Genomic DNA, 23,684 nt, shown 5'->3' with positions numbered 1-23,684 from the left:
TCTTTTAGTTGAGCATGTCATGTTACCTCTTGTTGCATCATGACATCAGCATTATTTTCTTGAAGTGGAAATGTTTTGAGGGGGCTTCATCAGTGCAAGACTCCCTGTTACACACACAACATCTTTTCACAAGTGTGCAGCAGACAACAAGCAATGTGAAAAGCCTGTGACTGCAATGCAGAGTAAAAGAGATGGTATAGCTGGGTTTCTATTTGAAAACTGTCTTAGATTGGAAGTTTAGTAGTATATGAAGGCATTTTTCTCTCAGTGTATTATTACAGAATCCAACATAAATGTTGGTGAGGGATACAAACAGTATTGTCACTGAAGGTTGCATGCAAATGATTTTACAGTTACCAGTTACAATACAGTATGTATTGTACAGTATGTGTACATCATGTCTATTTGGTAGTGGTCATTTTAGGTCCACTTTGTAATGTTTTAAATTAAACTTAAACTTAATTCCCTTATTAGTCCCACAATGGGGAAATTCTGTTACCACCCAAAGTAGACACACACAGTAGTGAACACACACCCGGAGCAGTAGGCAGCCAATGCTGCGGCACCCGGGGGTCCGGTGCCTTGCTCAAGGGTCTCACCTCAGTCATGGCATTGAGGGTGGACAGGGAACTGGCTATTCACTCTGCCCACCGACAATTCCTGCCGGACCTGAGACACGAACCCATTTAAATTAGTATGGTGTAAGTGAATCAGCGGTGTGAATAAAAAAGTAGAGGCAGGCTGCACAGTTTAAGGTACACTAAATATAATTTTTCATATTTTCTGATAAATGAAAATTGGACAGGATATGGTCTCTCTCAGCTGTACTACCCCCCTCCATGACACTTTGCTTAACTTTTGCAGCCCTCTTTGTTAATTCCAGTTTCTGTCTTATGACACTGAAGTATGTGGTCTGTAAATTTGCCCCGTCTCCCACTTAACAAAGAATAGGAAGAGTACTTTTTGAACTGTGAGTAGTGATTTCAAGCAATGGAGGAGCTCACTACAGCTACATAGTAGACTGACCTCGATCTATCCTTAGATACGCACCACGTTACCTAACCTTCATCAACTAGTTTCTGTTTTAAGTGTTAGCTGCTATTCAAAATCCCCAAAGCCAAACTGATGTGATCTAAAAGCTGAATTGTTTACACCTTATCATTAAAGCATGACTAAGTAAATACTGTACACCCTCTATAAACATTAGCCATGCATATAAATGATATCAAATCAACTCTTTCATAAATTGTTAAACTGTCAACCAGATATCCAATATTGATGTTGTAGCAAGAACCTGCAAAGGATGAGAGAGGCAGGGGATGGTATGGGGTGGTTTATGGTGTGAGTTTGTTTTGAATCTCACTAGACCCTCCAGCAGCTGAAAAGAAATTCAGTAGTGAGCTGAAGCTCACTATAAAGCTCTGTAAAGCTGAGAGGATCTAAAGACTCTGAGTTAATAATTCTCTATTGGTTCTACTTCTAAGTCCTACAATCTAAACAACAAGTCACATTACTCAATTTATACAGTTTCACTAACCAGGAATAAACACACCATTTTTGACCAGCAACCCCCCAACTATTTTTCACAAAATAAAAATAATAATAATAATAATAAATATATATATATATATATAAAAATAAAATCTGATATATGGGCTGAACAGAGATGACGAGGTTTAATCAGAAGAGACAATGTAAGATGACTCAATAGATAAAACAAAGCTAAAAACAAATAATGCTAACATAGGCTAAATGTACAGTATGCTTAGAAGACACAATTAAGTTATTTGCCATAATAAGATGAGTGAGTGCTTTAAATCTGCACCTAATCTCAATATGCTGTGTAATGAGTCCAATATGACAAATATTATGTCATCAACTAAAGTGATTTAGATAATCCAGTTACAGTGTCACCTTTCCAAACTGTCTGATGCGCTGAAAGCTTTGGTTACGTATTGTAACCCGAGAATGTGTGAATTAGGTGCAGCCTTCTGGGCTGTCGTTGATGGGACTTATCCAATTCCTCATACTGAAGAGAAAATTGTCTACGCCCACCTGGGGTGGCCCCTCTCCGTCCAAACCAAGCGACCTCATCACATCTGCACTATCCATATACAAGCAGTGGTTCAGGTGTGATCTTCCCACAAAAATAGAACCAGCCATTTTTTTCAGCCAGTTTGAGGCCCCAGGGGGGCCCACAGCCCAGAGGCCTGCACCCAATTCATAGTATCTTGGGTTACAATATGTAACCAACGTTCTGTCTCATTGTGGTGCAGCCCTGTGGGCTATCACTAATGGGTCAAAGCCACAGCAGAAATGCTCCACACCTCACTGGGTACAACAACCCAGGAGAAAAACCAAAACACTAAAGTCTGACCCAAACCAAACTCCAGGTGGGGAACATAAATACAAACATAACCAGAAAGCCAGGTACTTAGCAGCAGCCCAGAACAGTGGATTGCATACCTTTGCCTCCACAATGTGTGGGGAGCCGAGTGCATGACTGGGGTTTCCCGGCTTGGTCATGTCCTGGCAGCACCAAGTGAAAAAATGTGAAAAAACAGAGTAATGTGCAACGTCTGCAAGGAAGAAACATTGATCTCTGTTGATCTCTACCGATGTTACTAAGAATAGAGTCACCAAAAAAGGCACTCCCATTATGGCGTGCTCCCTTTGCACATCAATGGGAGCTTGTGTGATAGTGTCACACAGTGAGTGAACTACCACCATGCTGAGAAAGAGAAGCCTAGTCAACTGACTCTCTAGTGAAGTACTCTCAGGCCAGTGAATATCCGCCATGCACTCCACGTAGTATACCAGCACGCACGGTGCAAGAAGAATAGAGTCTGCTCCCTATTCATGAGCAAGGAGGTGGGGTTTGAGTCCCTCCAGATTGATCACCTTAGATCTGAATGCATTTATGGATGAGAGCAGGATACAAATAAAACTGAGAGATCACTCATTCTCTTGCCGGGGCCAAAAGTTTTTTGGAAGAGGAAAAAACACAGCAGGGGCTCCAAAAGAGCGCTTACATGAGCACGCAAAAACAGAATGAGAAGTCATTGCCGTGCCAGGAAGTGCACAACTAAATGCTGCCTGCGCACTCCCCTCAAAAAACACTTAGTGAGCGAATGACAGCCCACAGAGAAAAGCACTGTGTGTGTTGCCGTGCACTGCGAGGCAAACTGCTGCCGTTTGCTCTGACCCATCCTACCTAAGTGACCAGGTCACGATGGACTAATGCAAAATATGATTTTCACCCATGGTGCGGGTTTTGATTGACAGGAAGTTCCCGTGATGACATCCACTTTGTAGGAAATGCAATGAGCCCACTCCAGCTGTGTGCTACTGCTGTTGTGTTATCCGACTGAATTGGGACATGACAGTGACTCCACAATGGCAGACAATGTTGAACCACTTTCCCTCAACCTGGCGTTCTGCTCACTTGGCAGTCATAGCACCCTCATGGCTCAGTGAGGGAGACGTCAATACACATCGATGCGTGTGACGTAGGATTGCCATGGGAAAAACCCCATGACGGGTTGTAGTGACCATGTGACACACTCCTGACCTGCATCGATCTCTAAGCCATGCCAAATTAAGCAAAAACACTCCTCTCCCCTGATTTCCTGTAAGCCAGAAAAATAACACCCCCCCCGGTTGGCCATTCGTATATATCTGCCTACCATGCCTGTACCAGAGAGGAAGTCAACATCTTTAAAATAGCCGAAGAAAGTTAAGGGGAAATTGTGCCTTATATATAGGTAGTATGGATGTGATAAAGTCACTCAGTTCGGAAGGAAGGGGCCCACCCCAGGTGGGCGTAGACAATTTTCTCTTCAGTGCTTAGCATGAGGAACAGGATAAGATCCATTAATGATAGCCCAGAGGGCTGTGCACCAATGAGGCAAAACTTATGGTTTTTGTCCCACTGGGCCTATTTTTGTAGCAATGCAAACACATGAATTTTCAGAGTGATCCCCAGGTGATATGATAAAGTGGAGATGACAAATAAGGTGAAAGAGGGAATGATGAAACAGTATTTGTATGGATTGCTTGTCAGGTTTACTGATTGTGGGATTGACATTTTGTTTTCTGTTTTAATCTCTGATGAAGGCGTCATTTTATTTCCTTGTGTCTTTTTGTTTCACTCTGTACCGTAAAGTCTGTTTTGATGTATGCTGTAAAGAATCAAACAAAGTTATTGATTAGCTTGCTCAAAGTAGCTGCAGGTTTTAAAAGTTTGAAGCCTTAGAAAGAATTTCCTCCCACAGTCCAAAAACATGTATGTCAGGTTGATTGGTGACTCTAAATTGCCCATAGGAGTGAGTGTTGAGTGTGTGAGGTTGTTTGTCTCTATGTGGCCCTGTGATGGACTGGTGACCTGTCCAGGGTGGACCCCTGCCTTTCACCCAGAGAGAGCTGGGATAGGCTCCAGCAGATCCCCTGGGACCCTAAATAGGAATAAGCAGGTATAGATGATGGATGGGGGGATGTATGGATAGAAAACTTTGATGTACAAGGGCACTGAATAGTTTTTGCATGTCTTAGTTATATATTTTTTGTCAATAAACCACAAGCCTTTCAGTCAACAGACTTGTAGCAAACACCACTAAAGTAGCTGTTTGTGTTTACTGTAATTCAAAAGAACAGTGGATTGGGAATTACAGTTTGTGTCCATCAAACCTGAATTTGAACCATCAAGTATAAAATCACTGCAGACTGCAACTACCATATTCATTGTCTGGTTAGTTTAGTGAGATGCTCTATTGTGTAGGTATTGTGATAGGCTCACATTTGCAGTGACAGGTCATAAAACAATAATAAACAAATGATTACATAAGTTTATGAAATAAAAGTACAGCAAAGTGTTCTGTCTTTTTCTCCCTCTCTAACATCTCAAATTGTGGAGCTGTGTGTACATTGTTTATATTTTGTGCATTTCTCGATGTCTCACAATCTGCTTTTTTTGTTTATGATAAATATATTTGCCGATTATAATGTGTATTTTATCAATTGAACCACAGCCAAACTATCTATATTTAATAATCAAGTTTATATGTTATGATGTGTTTTTTTAGTTTAGTGATCATACAGAAATCCACCTCTGAATTGCACCTATCAGCTCTCCTTCACTTGACAAGTGGATCTTAGAGGTTCAGTACCAGGTGCAATTCAAGAGCTGACTGCATAATTAAATACTGCATAAGTTAAGTAGATACTGAATACACAAAGATTGTGGTCACAAACTCAATGTGTATGTTAAATCATTTTTCTCAGAGTCTGGGCCAGAGGTCTGAACAATATGTAGCCATTGAAACCATAATGTAAACAAACTGCTGGGTAGTTAATGCCATTATCTGATCTTTCAGCATCTGCTTTGTGTCTGTTGCTATGGGAAACAACATAAACTGGAAACATGAAGACACAGCGGATAATGATGTTATCCATGCTAAGTTTCCACTGCCTCAAGCCAAATCTGTCAGGGCTGAATGAGTCTGATTTTCTCATAAGGGTGTAGACAGATTTTCTGAGGAAAGCATCAACATTGTTGGGGTGGAAGTGATCAGAATCACTAAGTGTGAAAACTTCCCAGGCTGAGTGGAGACACAGAGTTTAGAAACAGACTTGTGCAGTGTGTTATACATCTGAAAAAAGAATAGAGACAACAGCATTAACATGTTATGTATTTTTCCTCAGCGGTGGACTGTGAGGTCTAAGGGTATAGGATTTTTGAAGTTCAGTGCATCAGTGGTGAACGTCTGAGGATCTTACCTTGTCAAAAGAAGCAATGAGCAGCCAGTGAGGATCAATAAATGGATTTGAGGAGGCTGCAGAGTTTGACAGTACACACCCTTTTTTCCTGCACCTTCCTCTTGACTCTTATGGTTTAATCAATGGCCTCCAGTGCCTGGGTGTCTCTAGTCAGTAAAGCCATCTCAGTGACCACAGAGCCTAACGTGTTGCTGTGTGCACTGTGCAACAATGATCCTAAAACACAATTTCACGTGTAACAATAATAATGCCACTGTGTATGAAACTGTATGAATGACACACTGACCTTTGCTACATAACTTTGCAAAGAAAGTAGGTATTACAGCTCATATTTAATATGCCTACTATGAAGTTTAAATTAATATTCAGCTTAGAATTGTTGAACTTAAAGCTGCACAAATCAGTATTTGTATATAACCAGTGGGAAAAGGCTGATTCCCTTAGCTCTACAAAGCCTTTAGCAGCCATTGATGAAGTGCTCCGCAAACAGAACAGAAAAAAGAGAACACTTGTGTAACTTTTTTTTCAACTTTTGAATGAATTTATTTAAAACGCTGCCATGAGCAAAACAGCTGTGGTTACAGCAAGACAAGAAAGAAAAGGGGGATTTCAGACTGGCTTGAAGCAGAATTACAACCAAGGAGGAACCATAGCTGTAGTCAAGATAGAGGAAGTTGAGTCCAAGACTTAGTATGCTTGTCCTTTACTTGTCCAACCAAAGAAACAAACCATCCCAAATTAGGATTCAACCTTTATCTATTTCTGACTCTTTAAAATAACTAAAAGTGCAATGTGGAGTTTTAATATAAACAAACATTTTTTTACATTTATTAATTTTAAAATAATTGATCATTCTCAAAAAAACTTTTGAAATGACCATTTGTTTCTAATTATTTTGTATTTTGAGTGTGTGTGTGTGTGTGTGTGTGTGCAGCATGTGCATGTGGCTGTGTAATAACGGTAATAATAGCAGTGTACACTACTGGTAATGTTCCTCTATGTGCAAATTTTCCAGTGATCTGAGTGTTCTACAAAGCCTGCTACTGTATTAACTGATTAGACAACCTAGGCTATAGCTATTTCTAATGCTTATCTAGTCCTACATTAACATTCATCTTGACTAGTTGAGACTGTCACAATCCCACAGAAAGACTTAAATTTCTGGAAAAAAAATGCCATCCTGCCTCTGCTGTTTCCAGTATCTCCAGTGGGTGATGGGAGCCCACAGCGATCAGTGTGGAGATATAGTGTATGCTTTTGGTGGCACCAACATGCTCTGAAGAGGTTTATTAAATTACCAGCTGCCTTTGTTGTACAAGCCCCTGTGGATGGCAGATCTTTTTTTGTTGTCTTTTGGCCAGTAGCCTGACAAAGAGAGGCAGCAGCATCTGCTCTGTGATGGGGATTTTTACTGTACAGAATTGCAGCAAAGTGCATCTTACATCAAAGGGAACATTCAGCATCTCCAAATCACTGTGTGCTTTAATCATACATCAGTTTGAGTTCTTTTATTATCACAATTTCTGAAACTAATTAAAAGGCAGCCTTATCAGGGTTTGAAAGCAAATCGCGTATTGAGTAGGAAACAAAAAGTTAATCCTATAAACGTAACCGGAATATTATCTGACAGAATCCCATGCTCATTATTTTTTTATTTGATTTGAATCTTCTGCAGCAGCTCATTTTCAAATGCATATGAAATACACTGCAAGCCTCATATCAGACATGTTGTTTTTTGACAAAGAAGTGGCTGACAGCCTACTGATTGGTTTTGTGCCCTTCATATTTCCTTCCCATTGTGTGTCCCTGTCCTAGGCATATTCCTCTTCAATTACTTCTTCCCTGTCAGACACGTCGTGAGCACGCCGGCATGGTGTGCATGTGGGACCCTGTTTCAAAGCTGCTTGTCTCTCATTCAGGAAGCTTAAGCTCTTTACCACCTGCAGTATGAATTATATAACAGTCTCCATATGGACAGTCTGATGTTTAAACACACGTCTTGTTTGCATGAGTGCTTGCACAGTGCAAAAGGTAACAAATCACCCAGCTTCATAGCTGACACTGCCTCTGTTAGGGTTTTTTTCATTCTGTGGACTGACCTGGGTTAAATTTATATTTGCCAACTTTTTGTGGTGTTTGTTTTCTTATTCTTAGAGTGACAGATGGGTGGGGTTTACTTTCTTTGACTTTGTAATGTTGGGTAAAGTTTGAATGACAGATGGCTGAGTTCATTCCTCTTGCAAACATTTTGTCTATGATTTTCTAGACATTTCATTTTGACTTAGGTGGCTGAGACAACCAGGTAAAAGTACAAATTGTTTAAAAACAGTTTTGGGTTAATACCAAACCATGGTTTACGGGGTTTTGATAGGTTAGTGTAACCTGGCTCTATCCACTTTTGTTGTCTGTGCAGGGCTACCAGGAAACCAGCTACTCCTGGAAGTTAGTAAAAGTAGTGCTACTCATAACACCCTTGAAAGTACAATGTCAGTTTTTACACTTACATTTCAGTGTGTTCAGATTGAACATAGAATCAATTTCTACAAACTAGACATGGTTTAAAGTCCATATTTGTCAATGAACAAGACGAGCCTACACACTCTAGCTGTAGCTAAATGTAGATGTTTACTATAGATGTGGGCCTATGATCTCAAGACGTAGCAAGAACTTTGTGTGTTTTTCTTTTTCTTTACTCCAATTTCATTATGAGATGGAGTCACAGAACCACACAGAGAAAAGAAAACATTTTTTTTTTGTTTGAATTCTTGCTTCCACTTTTTAGCTGGCAGCTAAAGTAGAACAAATGAAGTGAATCTCAGAAAGTTAGTTCGGGCACTCAACTCAAATCTCTTCTCATATGTTTCCAGTGCACATTTTACAGTATGGCTGACAGAATGTGCTTTGTACATTATAGGAGTTCCTCTTTAAAATCGGTTTTAAGTTCAGTCTGAACATGCCTATGGGTTTTGTTGTCATTTCAGTGATGGCCAGTGTATTGCTAATAGGATGGCTGATGTCAGAAAAGATGAAAATGGTTCCTCAATTATTATTATTCATTAAGTTGTTTATCAAGCAAAAATGCCAAACATACCAACATACAAGTTTCTGTTTTTTTTCTGCTTTCTCTAAATTAATTCCATGTTGTTAGTCTGCAGTCTGGGTCTGACAACTAAAGCTATTTAAACATATCAACTCATCCTTTTTTCTCTTTTAGACACTAATCGCTAAACAGCTCTGGCCAGTCTTTTTATTGCTTTGACCCCTCATGACACTCACATTAAGCTCCTTTGATTTCACTTTTCATGCTAGAATTATCTTCTGATACAAGGCTCAGTGCTTTTCATGATGGCTTCTTGTATGTCCATGTCTCTCTCTGTCTTTTGCTCAAACTCAGATGTTAGCCTCCGACACTCTGCTAGCTCTCTACGGTTTGTTTGGAGGATAACTGGAACTGGTATTTAGCTTTTACTGACAGCACGAAAAAGAAGTTAAGGCAGTGAGCAGCTGCCAGCCATGATGTGCCTATGAGTGTGTACACTAGCGCGTCTGTCAAGTGTCTGTACATCTGAATGTCATCACAGATAGTTGTCTTTAAGCAGAGCACACAAAAAAGTGTAACAAAATTGAATTTGGGGGCTGTCAACCAGCACACTTTCAGCAGCCTGTCAAAATCTAATCACAGATGGCTTGATCAGACAGTGTATCTCACTCTGGTAAAAGGTTTTCTGATTTCCACATATAAAATTTAAAAAGCTCCCACTCTCAGTGAAAGAGAGCCTGTAGGCTTTTTTATACAATGTGTGCATGAGTGGCTTTGCTCCTGTGCCTGTGCTGTACATTGGACCTGTAACAAGGGTGATGGATGGAGCTTGTTACTCACAAGTGATTTGCATCATCTTCACGGTTGCCACAAAGCTACTGTGGAAACTATCATAGACCACATTTTTTTCTTCTTTTTCACAGTAACGATCACACTTTCAGAGCCCAAGTTATTTCTCCTTTCTTTCCTCTTTAGCCTCTCAGGCAAAGTGGGGAAAAGAAGAGATTGGTCTGTGACGCTACTGATCCACTTTTTCCCGGGCCCCTCTCAGCTCCAATCGAACCGCCTCCGCACGGTGATCCACTTTTCCTCCCGAATGTTCTCAGGCTATACATCTCCTTTTCCTCCCTCTCTACTGTATCTCACTCTCTCCCTCGCTCTCCCTCCCCAATGCAAAGGCTTCATGTTGCAGTGAACCTTCAGGCTGTGTGTGGGATGGTGTTGTGGGCTGGCATCTGGCAGCTTCTGATAAGAGAGCAAGTGAGCTGGTCCTATTCCTTCTGAGATGTTTTTGATTTTTTTGGTCATCCAAGGAGGTTTTTCTTACTGTGTCCAAGGAATCTTGTACAAACAATTACTATACAAAAGATTGCAAAGTTAACATGGTGACCACATGTGTCTTTTATTCATTCATCCATTATCTATACCTGCTATTATTATCCTTTCCTAATCAGGGTCCCAGGGATCTGCTGGAGCCTATCCCAGCTCTCTTTGGGTGAAAGGCAGGGGTACACCCTGGACAGGTCACCAGTCCATCACAGGGCCACATAGAGACAAACAACCTCACACACTCACACTCACTCCTATGGGCAATTTAGAGTCACCAATCAACCTGACATACATGTTTTTGGACTGTGGGAGGAAACCAGAGTACCTGGAGAAAACCCACACAAGCACAGGGAGAACATGCAAACGCCACACAGAAAGGCCCTTGACAAGTTATGAAACAGTGCTAACCACCAAGCCACCGTCCATATGTGTCCATAAGTTAAAGGAAAACATCTTTTAGGGATATACCTAAATATCAATTAACTGATTTTTCTGTCCATTTGCAAAAGCAGAAGAAGCTGACAAAATGACCCGTATCATTACTACCTTATAAATGTGGCAAACGGTCATCTGTTTGCACATTAAGCAGATAGTCAAAAACATCAATTCATTTGGAGTAATGTTTCTGCCTACCTGATCTGATGCACAGTCCAGAATGCACTCTTTTACAGTTTTTTTATCTGCTAAATGTTCCAGTGTTGGGCATCTAGTCATTAACTTTATGAATAACTCCCTCATGCTCCAGTAGTGTATGATTCATTTATATGAGCTTTTCTGTGGGTTGGTAATGAGTCTGATTAAACCACAGTATGTAGACTGGAAAACCAAAACAATCAACTAAAGTTCATTAAAGGTAAGAAGTGATCATTTTTTGTTAGTTTAAGGTGGTAAAAATCAGAATCACTGCAGCTTTCAGGTGAAAACCACATTCATATGTGGGCAACACACAACAGTGTTGATATATCTTCTCATAAAGTGTAGATTTAAATATATTAGCAACCAACATCGAGCAGACACAAAGCAACATGTCATGTTGTTTTTATGGCAAATTCCAATAATCCACTTTGGCTCTGTTTTAGGTGCCACCAACTTGCATGGGAAATATGTGGTTCTTTAGCGAGCTAAAGTGACACTGTTTCACTGTTAGCAACTAGCTGATGCTAAACAGTTTTTTATCCTTTGCTAAACATAGTCAGTTGATCAATAGCTATTATAAAACCATTAATTACCGCAGCTTTAAGATTGGGCTATTTATCACAATCTGAAAAAAACATTGATAACGTTACAAAGTCAAATACTTTGATGGTGCCCTTGAAGAGTCTAGATCTTCCTGATCCTGCTTCACCTTATGGTAACTCATGTCTACAGTAGTTATAACACACCCCAAGCAATGCCTGCCCTGCCCTTCCTGATTGTGAACAGATAATCTGAACCATAGGCTGCATGTTATCACAGCTGAAATCTCTTTCCAGGAAGTTTTGGAATTAATTGCTCACCTCAGTATATAAATACCGTAGCATATGTATATTAATTTGACTCCTAGACCTACTTTGTTGAATAGCGTGCAGGCCCCTTTCTTAATGGAAATATCTCCCCTGTTACATTTTTACACTAGCTTAACTCACCCTTTGACCTGGGGCTGTGGGGCCAGGGTACAAGGGCCAACATTATTTGTCCTTCTGCAATTAATTCCATATGTGACTCCAAGGAAAGAGCCAGACACACTATTGTTATAATCATTGCCATGTTAGGCCAGACATGTGAATGTTAGGCATCATGGGCAACACATTGATCATGGCTCTGCTAGTAGTGTTATTACTGAGTAAAATCACTTTCAGTGTACGACTCCATCAACCTCTTACATCTGTTTCAAAATCAGTTCATAAAACCCAATGGCATTTTGTAAGCCCGTCATTTGTGGTTTCTGGGGATAGTGGTTTTGCTAAATTGGTAAGGATAGACTAGAATAATATGATTAGCATTTTAGGTGCAGCTCTGTAACATTGCCATTTCTTAACATGTGGACTTCAATGGCTGTATTTATTTGTGCCATAATATAATTTTATAATAAGAGTTTGTCTGGTGCTAGATTGCCACACAGTTTTCACGTAGCTGGCCAAACATTTGCGCTAGCACTGTATGACAGATTTATACAGTATTACATGTGGTAGATTTTGCTATTTTTAAATTACTCAAAAATATGTTTCACTGGGTAGGATTTTGTAATCTTTCCATAAAATAAATAATGACTGATGTGTTAGTCCTTTTTACTCCTGCCAAAAAATAGAAATAGAAGTTGCAAAATGTAACTAGGAAAGTTACATCTATAATTTGGAATACATTCTGTAGTGGTGCTTGTTAAACCATTGGATGTGCACATTAGGTTAGGCTAGGGGTGGATAATGAGCCTCTGAAGATTTATGACAGCATGTTTTAACAACCAAGAATCTAGATAGAGGGTCTTCTTAGGAATAGTTACCCCTTTCTTGGCACATTCCATCGAGTATATTGGTAACAGAAAACTGCAGCCCACCACTAGCCTAAATATAAAAGCTTTAGAATAGAATTTATTTCGCTGCATTCATCATATGTTCTTTGCTTTATCCTTGAATCTTTGCACTTCCTGTTCGTTCAAATTCCCATAAAGTCCCCTCGGAAATAAATATTCAGAATGTGTATCCAGCTGTCATCCTCAGGGCTCCTATGTTTGAGAATCTTCATTACTGTGTTAGACATAAAATCAAACACATCATGGAGTACCCATGAACACATACACAGAAAACAGACACAAACATGCACACAATTCCTGACCCAGCATATCTCACCCTTTGCTCCATCTCACGCTTGAGAGGTTTAGAGACTCTGGATGGAAAGTTCAGCAGTCAGGGGCAATGTGATGTGCTGGGCAGGGATCCAACCAAATATTAAATGAATAACAGACACAAGTGAGATGCTTTGGCCAGATAAAGGGAGAAAAAGTATAATGCGTAGGCAATGACTTGTCAATTGCCCATTTATGTCTGATATAGTGCAGAATCTGGGACTTGCCAAGGGAAATGTGAGGGGTATTATGTGATAGATACAGAAGCATATCCACCACTGGAACTCTATATGTGGTAAGCTTTAAACTTGATTTGTGTGGGAGTCGTCTGTAGCTGTACAGCAGACTGACTCATTCCTGCATATTTCTCTTGTCTTTATTGTACACAGGTTACATATCATAACTTTTAAAGCCACCATTATTGAATGGTTACAGAATGAATTTTACTACAGGGACCTTTCCAGAATTACAGGGAACTTCCTATGAACTCAGGAGCCTTACTAGTAACTCCCTTTGAGGGGGGAGTTGGAGACATTTTACTTTAATTCAGTAACTTTTTTAAGTAACTCACTGACATTTTCTGGAGTTTAAGTTTAAGAAAAATGTGATAAAACTAATAACCTTTTTAGAAACCCAGGTCCACTTTTTAGAAGAAACAGAAACCACTTCATGACCTAAGAATACCTTTAAATCCTGAGTCACTTTAGGAACCTTTCTAGGAATTGCAGGAGCTTTTTAACATTGCTATGAATTGTTTTAGGATATCAGACAGGTTTTCAGGACCCTGGGAACTTTTTGAGGAAACCATATCATTTACCTAAAGAAAATATTTTCTATCTTGTTAACTGTAAAAAACAACAACTTTTTTTGTCATGTTCATCAACAGCATTTTATTCGAAGCTGCCCATTTTACTCTATTATCAGATGTCCAGATGTGATGGACCCAGCACAGAAACATAGTTCCTACATTTTGTTTCTGCTTAGTTTAGTTCTTGAGTCTCCTTAAGATGTGAGACTTTTGGCAATCTTGGGGCTATAGTCTTTTAAAGCTTTATTTGCCAAAACTAAAAGTTACAGCATAGTAAAAAAAAAAGCCCACTTTAATTGATCTTACACTTTTGTGGTGGAAGCTCTAACACATTGGCAACTAATCAAATTAACAGAGATCAACCAGTTCTAAGAAAAACTGGGGTTGGGGGCCCCTTGAGATCTGGAGCCTTGAAGGCAGTTGCCCACATTACTCTAGCCTTTTGTTAGCCATTAATTATCGACCCCAATGTGAAAGCTCTGAAATCTTTGAAAGTAAATGCTCTTTTCATTCTCTGCTGGACTTACTGAATGTGATACTTTCCAAAGACTTGCTTGTGAATAGAGTCTAGACAATATGTAACCAGTTATTTTCATTTCTTACTGTTAGTAGCAGTGACACATTTTTATTTTTGAGCAGCTGGCAGATACTAAAACTTTTCCACCTCAGTTAGTGTCTTTTCATTGTTGGAGAGTAACTTCCCAAATTCTCCATCTAAGGAAACTGTACTTTAAGTTTTTCAACTTGCACATCTCTCCCACTTCACTCTCTTCCTTCATCCACAACAAATTCTCAGTCACCTCCTCCTGTAGCTGACTCCACTACTGAACATACCACTACTACAATGAAACTCTCTCTTTCTGTCTTGATCAGCTGTGCCAATCAAAACACACTCAGTCTCATTTTAAGGATTCTGCCCCCTCGTTATATTCCTGCACCTCCTTGGATAAAACCTTGTGTCAGCTGGAGCTGCTTTAAACACAGACCAGACCACTTACTACTCACAAGTCATGCGGCCTAGTTTAACAACCTTAAAGCCCTCTTGATGTAATACTCATCAGCCAATGCTACTGTTCTCCCCTCCTCCCCGATCCAAAATGTTAGAAACGTCTTTGACATCTTCATTGGAGCACTGCATTAGCCATATAGTCAAAGCTGCTTTCTCTGATCTAAAAAGTAATGCTTCTCTTTGACCTTCTGTTATATTCTGCCACTGAAACACACATCCATGTTTTTATTACATTCACGCTTGATTACTGCGGCAGAATACTTATTGGCTCACCCACAAAACTCTGCAGCAAGTCTTCTCATCTTGTTCGCATGACCACATCACCCTCATCCCAGATGACCTTCATTATTTCTGTTTTCCCCATGCATCCAATTCAGTATCTTCCTCATTACATGCAAATATATGAATGTGTGTAGCTGCTTTAATAATGACTATCTTTAAGCAATGAGCAAAAGTGTCTTTAAAATGTTCAAAAAATAAAATGTATAATAACAATAATAATATAATAATGTGCCTGCTATCACTTGCAAGCTGATTTCTCACCACAGCGAAACTACTACTGTTAACAGTTGGCAACAGTCAAACTGTAGCATTCAGAGAAATGATTTGATTGATTAAAGCATGAAAAACTCAAGTGTACTGAAATGAAACAATGATTTAAGATCTTGTTCTAGTTAATTACATTGCCAAGGCAGAGTAATGTCAAGTGTTCTGTCAATGTGTGACAAACTCGAGTTGGTCTAAGCAACCTATATCATCATGGTGGCTGAAGAGAAAGTGAAACCCTGTCAAAGCTTGATTCTCCATTTGCACTATCGACAGCTTAATCATGCCTCTGGCACATCTTACATCTCTGACAATTCAGCGCAACCTGTTCTGCTCAGATGATTCAGCTTACCCCCACTGGCACATTTGCTGCTCATATGAATTAAGCTCATATCAGACATCCCAGACTGCCAGTGCACACTGTAATATAATCATGACAGAGCGTCCTTGTACTTTGCTATTAACCTTAGATTTTCCTTACACTCATGTATCTTACATTCCCTTGATTTCTAATTCTTTTCAGATTTTTTATGATAAAAAGAATGGGGAATTCAAGGAATTAGGACATGGACATAATAATAATACAAACAAAACAGCAGTGATAAATAGACACAGTCTCATGTGATGAAGGTTAATTAGGTCGGCAATGGGGGGAAAAAAAAGAAAACCCACAAAAATAGCAATTTCATTTCTTAGCTGCTGGCCTCAAGCAGCATCAATTAATTTGATCCTGTTTTGGGCTGTTGAGACCTCCCCCTGCGTTTCCATTCATTACTTTGCAAGCAAGCCTTTCATCAAACACCAAGCAGGATCTTAGAGTGTGGTTTGATTACACAGAGTGTGCAACAGTATGTCTGTGCTGTCAGTTGTTGTATTGTATATAATTAGCACCAGACAATGGTGAACTGGAGTGAAGAAGGTACACTGTCTTAATGTGCCTGACCTTTTCCACCATGACTGCTGGTTAAAAAAACAGCTGTCTCAGTTCTTGAGTAGAAACATGTCACACATAAGTCCCTCAAAGTTCAATAAAGTCCCATTAATTGCAATATGTATTCCCTCCCATACCGTGCAAATGATATGTTGCCTGCACATTAAATCAATAATTTTTAAATTGTGACTTAACTATAATGTACTATGTTATGAATAAATGTTCAAAAATCTGCTTTAAAATCACAGAATAAAGAAGCCCTATAACCCTTTAGAAGTATAAAAGTGATGCAGTGAGCTATGTTTGTACATGCATGACTATACTGCAAACAGGAACTACCAGTAGCTAATTCAACATTCTCTCAGTGCTGCAAGTTGTGAAAATGTAAACAAATATGGGCATAACATGATCTACTAACTCATGGTGACATACTTGCTGTTTACAAACCCTCAAAGCCCTCTGTAAATAAGAACTGCTGTTCCAAAATGTACAGCTTCGTTATTCCCCGGAGGTAAAACAAAGATGAATACTAGGAGTGACAAAGTTCATTCAGATTAACTGTCTCGCTAACAGTGTTTTGGAATTAAGATGTTTACAATGGCCCATTGAAATTGTGACTGACACTTCCTCTGTCCATGTTGTAGGAGCCAGATGTCTTGACTTTGACTTTGAAACCCTTGATAAGCTCTTGATTACTGATTCCTACAAAGGAAATGCAAGGTCAGTTTTTAAGTGGAGACCCTAATGAATATGAAGGACACTACCAGACAAGTTTGTTTTTGTAGCAAGAGTTCTCTTTACAAAAAGCTGCAGAAGTTGCAATAAGTTCTCCTGTTAAAAAGTGGAAACAGGCTATGCAAGGTGTATTTATCTGCAAAATCAAAACGTGAAAAACGTGGGTTTTCTTTGACAGTTAAATATTTGGGACAGTTTAGCTGTTTCATTTTTATTACATCATATGCGAATGATATACTATTTAAGGATGTCTTTGAATACTGTAGTCAAGTTTACTGTAACAGAGGCAGAGAGAGAGAGCGAGACTGTAAACTCCAACCAACCACAAGCTAGTAAAAATGTCTTGAGTGTGAATAAAAGGTGAATATATAGCAGTCTGTAGGCTACGTAAACATCTAAATGTGTGTAAATGATTGGCAGGTAACTACAGAAAACTATCTTGCCATGCTAAAAATTACCATTTCAAAGTGTAAACTGTGTAAAGTATGAAAAACAAGTCCACACAAGGAGAAGGCTTGTGTTTTGGTATTACTTACTGAAGGACATTTCCAACCTTGCAGTGTATTTGTCTCCTCATGTTGTTTTCATCCCCACCCTTGTACCTTAGATTTTTTCTGGTAATCTTTTGTAGTGGTGATTCAGCTGGGAGAAATTAATGCCCACTGAATTCCTGGAAGTGCTCCAACTGTCAGTCCCCTCATAATTTCTAAATGTCAAAAATGAATTGGTCATTCAGTGTCACATCCCTGGACACTCAACGTCCCTTCATTTTGTAACTCTTTTCTTTTACAGAAAAGTGCTGACCATGGTGCTGATCCACAGCACTTTGGTTCCCTGCCTGTATACTATTCAGAAAATTGTTGATGATGGCTAAATTTCAACTACAGTAACATACTATAGTTTTTCTGACCATCCTAAAAAAAATATTCTTAGCACAATCTCTGGTTTACCAGTCCTTGTAGAGTCTATCCTTTGTACAAGTTTGCTTGAACGGATTAAGGCTGATATTTCCTATATGCTCCTGACTGACAAAAGTCTGCATCAATTTCGTCAAGGCTTTTGTGAGAAGCTGGTCAGGAAAGGTAGCAGAAAGACAAGCTTACAGCTTGTTGGTGCAATTCTCAATAGCTGGCTGTCACTGTTCTAGAAAAGTAGAGCCATTCAGATACTCCTTTCTTATCCAGCAGACACAGACGATTCTGTATAGTATGTGTGTGGGGATATTTGATTGAACAGAAAGATTACTTTGGTTATCATCCAGAGAAACGTCAGGTCTCAGTCACGACGTGCTGCTTCCATTTTCCACTCTGATAATCTCTATCTTTTGTCAAGATTTTCCATGCTGCCAAGATCCAGCTTTATAATCCTGTAGACATTTTTTTTTCCTTTACTTTTGCACATAATTTCACAAAAGATGCAAAGATGCCAAATTGCAGGTGACTCATAGGAAAGAAAAAAACTGTTTTTCAGTCTAGTGATTTACAGGGCAACTTTGTATGTGCTGGCAGGTCCAAACAGCAGTCACCTCATACTGAGAGATAACAGTTGTCACCACTTTGAACATCAGCAGCAGCAGTGATGCAACATGACATACAGTAAGTGGACTGCACACAGCCCTCTTAGGTTTACCAAGCTGTCATCCTGCAACACGTTTTATCGAGGCAGAAGGAAGACAAAGATGTAATGTCGGTGAGTCCTGTCCTTTCTACTCAGTGTTCCCTCGATGTTGTTTGGGAGGCAGCAGCAGTGTATTTCATGCTCCCTCCCACTGACTGTGTTGGAATATTATGCCTCTGAACACAGCTGACAACTGCAGATATCAGTGAGACTAAAACGACAAAGTCCAGTTTGGACGGTCACAGTGAGGTGGAACAGGTCTGTCCTCCTTGCTGCAGCCTCATTTGTGAGTTTGGACATTGAAAGGTATAAATAATTCACTGGAGTCTACATAACATGACATTTTTAGTGCCTTAGACAGATTATTGGTACTAGTGCTGGTTTGATGGTGGCAAGTGGACAAAGAAGGCATTGGTATGACCGTCCTCCTCTCCCCCAGGGCCCACTTTATCGATAGGACACTTGGATTTTTGTCTAACAGATGGCAACACAGCTGTGCAGGCATGTCTACGTGAAGGTTATCCTTGTACAACAAACTCCCACTCACAAAACATGCGTTGTTTTTGACAAACTCTCCCTATCTGTCATGTCTACCTGTCTCTCTCTGGTTCTGTTTCTCTCATTTATGCATTTCAGTAGGTTCTCATACCTGAATAAAAAAAAATGTTTATCATCACCTACCAAAATGTCTTTGGCCATCACCAAAATGACCTTCCCAGGCAAGTATAACTGCTTGGTTAAGGTTAGGGAAATATTATCATCATAGGTAAAGGAAAGGGACTATAAGTCACACTTTTTTTACTCCCCTGGCTTGTAGTGCAACTTATATAATGATGTGACTTATATGTATATACTTACAGGGGGGCAGTCGTGGCCCAATGGGGGGCAGTCGTGGCCCAATGGGGGGCAGTCGTGGTCCAATGGGGAGCAGTCGTGGCCCAATGGATAGAGAGTTGGGATTGTAACCCAAATGTTGCAGTAGGAATTGTTGGTGGGGGGTGTGAATAGCCAGCGCTCTCTCCACCCTCAATACCACAACTGAGGTGAGACCATTGAGCAAGGCACCGACTGCGAGAGTCGGCATTCGGGCAACTTGAGAAAGGAGGAGACACAACTTCAGCTCCCACCCCCCATCCCAATGTTTAACATTACTTGACACAGGTGAATGAATTTCGTAATGGACATTACATTGGCACCTACATTTACATTGGCACCTACATTCTTCATAGGCTAATTTCGACTATAATTAGTATATAATTAGAAATGTGACTTATATACTGAAGTGACATAATTTTTTTTTCTCGCCAACAAGGCTTTATTTGCAAAAAGTTACTAATATTCTGGTTGGACTTATAGTCTGGAAAAAACAGTATTTAAATATAATTTGCTCAGATAGCATGGTCATTATTATGACATTCCTTGTTCTGTGACATTGCTGTAGGCATTTAAACAAATGACCAATGCTTTCATTTGACTGGTGAGGGAAAGCTTATGTGCCCACACCGACCGTGTGGAAAATGTCAAGGGGTTTCAGAACCCATAAGTAACACACAGACCTCCCCATAATTTTGAAAGGTTAGCAACACAGAAAATTAGGCTAAAAGTGAACATGCAGCTCTAGTTTTGCTCTAACCACAGCTGCACAGGACACAGGAATAAGGAACGAGATCCTCAGCACAGCTCAAACCTGGGACTGGGCAGTTTATGGTCAGAACAGCTAAACCCCCCAGCAACCAGGGTGCCCCAGATACCGGACAATTATTGTGTGAAATTCTGTTAATGTTAATACTACTTGTCTTCATAGTCTTTTTGAGAAGCCCAAAGTTCAATAAACATAAGTCAGTCTCTAAGGAATAAAAGCATAATAAAGAGCTCTACCATCACAAACAAGCTAAAATTTAAAAAAAAAAAGTTTGGATGTTTGAGAAAATGCCCTCACATTACTAAGCTGTTACTCTTAAATGTTTTTGGCAACCTTTTGATTTTTGGTCACACCATGAATGTTAGAATTTAGTTGCTGACATAGAGTAGGTCTCGTTTAGACTTATCAGAGACTGTGCTGTGACCAACTCACTAGTCAACTTAAAAGAGTTCACCAATCAATGTCCATTAATCGTCGAGAGGACATGTCTGCTCTGTCCCTACTGACAAAGCATCAGTTTCCAAAACAAGTGGTCACTTTCAGGAAATGGACAAAAAAAATGTAGGAAGTAAGTAATGGCTAAAAATGTGTGTCACTCTTAACACCATTTTAATGGTGTGATAATATAATCACGAAGCTTTAAAATAACTGAATAAGTTATGATTTTTCCCATAGTTACAGCAGGGTTCATTACTATGCCATCTAAGTATACATCACATGGCTCAAAATATGTAGTTAAAGCATAAGCCTGTGCAATGATTACAAAAGTAAAGGAAACTGAAACTAAAACAAAAAAATGTCAGATTGACCCCTCATCTCCAATTAAACCCAGAATCAATGTTATTAATTTTAAGGAGTAACAATCCAAAGGTTTATACTGCAAAAAACTACTGTTATTTTTTATATTTGATTGATGAGAACACCTGACTGATAAATAATGATTAATCAAATATTGTTAATAAATATAAATAAATATCAAATATTAATCAAATAAACATATAACGATAATCAAATGTATATTTGATGTTTTTTATTTTCACCAAATGAGGTATTTTCTCTTCCTTTACTGCTGAGAAAGTGTGCCTTTATATTTACAGAAGCAACAACAGCACATTTTATTGATGAGACAGCAGATGACTTAACAATTTGCAATCTGGATTGGATGGCTGTTACTCATTCTAGGGATATTGTCTACACTGAAGTATATAACACTAATGCAATGAATCCCTTTTTTAATGAATCAGGTTTTATTGTGTGGTAAAGCTCTGTTTAAATCACCTCTATTATTCAGCATGTAGTTAATTCAAAAGTAAAAGAATTGTGGTGAAAACATGACCAGGACCTTAAATCAGGGATTTGTAAGGAAGGTCATGTTTCTCTGGAGTTTTCATTCAAAAAAGAGCTGCACAGCATTGATATTAGTCTTAATCAGCACTCATGACCAGACAATTAAAATTCTACAGTAGTCAGAAACCACACAAAATGATATTACACATAATGATATATTCCTAGTCCCTTTTAGTTTTTGCATTGCTCCATTGGCATTTCAAGTGTAGGTAGTATAGTATTTAACATGTTTAATCCAGTTATTACTCTTGTAACACAGATTTGTGTCTAACCCTAGTTGCTGAACTAGGGTTAGACATGTTTTGTCTTGGGGATGGCTTTAGTGTATACTCTAAGTGATAAACTTAGAACATGCAAGTAATATCCACACATCCATTATCTACTGCTCATCCTAGAACATTCAGGGTTATGGGAGGGCATAGGGCATAACAAGGAGTATATAAGCTAAATATTTCAATATATACATATTACATGTTATAGATAATTGATATAAGCAGTACTTACATTAAACTGCATTAAATGAAATTAATGGCCCAGTATTTTCCACAGAGATGAAGGAGACTTTCACAGTTATATATGTCATCACTGTGGAACTGCATAGACTATACAGTATGTGTCTTGGTATTTCAGCAGCATCTTTACCCTACTGTAGATGGCATTGCAGGTGAATGTAAAGGCCAAGAGTAAGTGGATGTGGACCTCAAATATCATCCATGGTTCTCTTTGTGACTGAACCTCTTCTATCCCTAAAAGGTCATCTCTGCCTCTCTCATCACCCTGGTTTTCTCTTCCAAGTAACCACAATACTTACATTTTAATGGGAAGCTGCTGCAAGATTATAAGATATACTGAACTTTTCAGCTAACTCCATCAAGCACTATGTGCATTTCTGCAAATTTGTATTTTGAAAATGATCTCCCACCACAACTGACTTTTTAGAAAAATAAAATCAAAATCAAAACAAAATAAAAAAGGAAGTTGTGTTTGGGTTTGCAGGGCTTTTCAGTCTATGCTTCTAGATGCCATTAAAATGAGTCCATTAGAGAAAATGTCAATGACAGCTATCACCATGATGCCTTGTAGGGATTAGGTCTGATTGGGTTAGAACAAGAGGCATCTTCAAGTTTGCAGTTATTTGACAAAAATAAAGTTTGTTGTAATGCTGAATAAATTTAATATATGATCAGTGGATTCTTGGGGGCAGGGGTGGTTGTTGCTTTTGCACTTCATACAATACACTGAACATCAGAGATTCTACAGCTTTTGAATGCAGTGTTTCCATTAATGCATTTTGCTGAACATGATTCACATTGATTTTTATGTTTGGAATGTATTAGGAATTCATGATACAAATGAGGAGGAAGTAAACGCTTTGGATGAAGCCAAGTGTGACCATCCACTTTGGAGGAGTCAGACAGGTGTGATGGCTCCCATGACTCTCACATAGCCGATTTTGTCAGCCAAGTCGGAGGAGTCTAGCACCTCCTGTTTGAGGAATATTTTTTTCAATCTGTGTTGTCTTTTGCCAAACTGGTACAGAGATGATGAGAGGAAAGGGAACAAATCAGACAAAGGGGTAAAGACAGACATACAAGATAAAGAGAGCTGCACAAAGAGGTAGACAGTGGTCATACAGCACAGACATGAAAAGCCACTTCAGTCCTCCAAACCTCATTCCAATGAGGAATTTGTGCATTGCTTAGGGCATATACATGCACATGCCCTACACCTAAACTAGTTTCCACTGCATGCAGGTCAGTATATCTATAATGACAGCTTATAAAGATGTGCCTCATTAAAAATAGCTTCTTAGCACTGTTTAATCCTAAGCTTCATTCAGACAATCCTCATGTGAATTCTACCACAGGATTTGAAATGCAAAATACATGCAAATGAATGTTAAAATAGAGAATATTAATGTGAAAAATCCTCAAGGATGATAATCAGACCAACTCATCAAGTGAGCAGTTTTTGCCTACATGGTCTAAGTACTGCTTTGGAATTTTTCTGATGTGTGTTAAAGGCGACAGCTGTTTTCTTTCTTCTTTTTTTTTGAGAAAGATGGATGAGTAAGTGAAAAGTTC

At 39.1% G+C, this 23,684-nt stretch overlaps 1 protein-coding gene across 1 annotated transcript in view; it reads left to right on the top strand.

Moving 5' to 3' along the window:
- The window catches only part of LOC113127861 (leucine-rich repeat and fibronectin type-III domain-containing protein 2), an 83,188-nt gene that overhangs the window by 51,202 nt on the left and 8,302 nt on the right, over nucleotides 1-23,684 (top strand). The gene's annotated exons all lie outside the window — the stretch shown is intronic.

The sequence above is a fragment of the Mastacembelus armatus genome, chromosome 22 (assembly GCF_900324485.2).
Source record: "Mastacembelus armatus chromosome 22, fMasArm1.2, whole genome shotgun sequence".
Lineage (NCBI taxonomy): Eukaryota > Metazoa > Chordata > Actinopteri > Synbranchiformes > Mastacembelidae > Mastacembelus > Mastacembelus armatus.
This window is presented reverse-complemented; position numbering and strand designations above follow the sequence as displayed.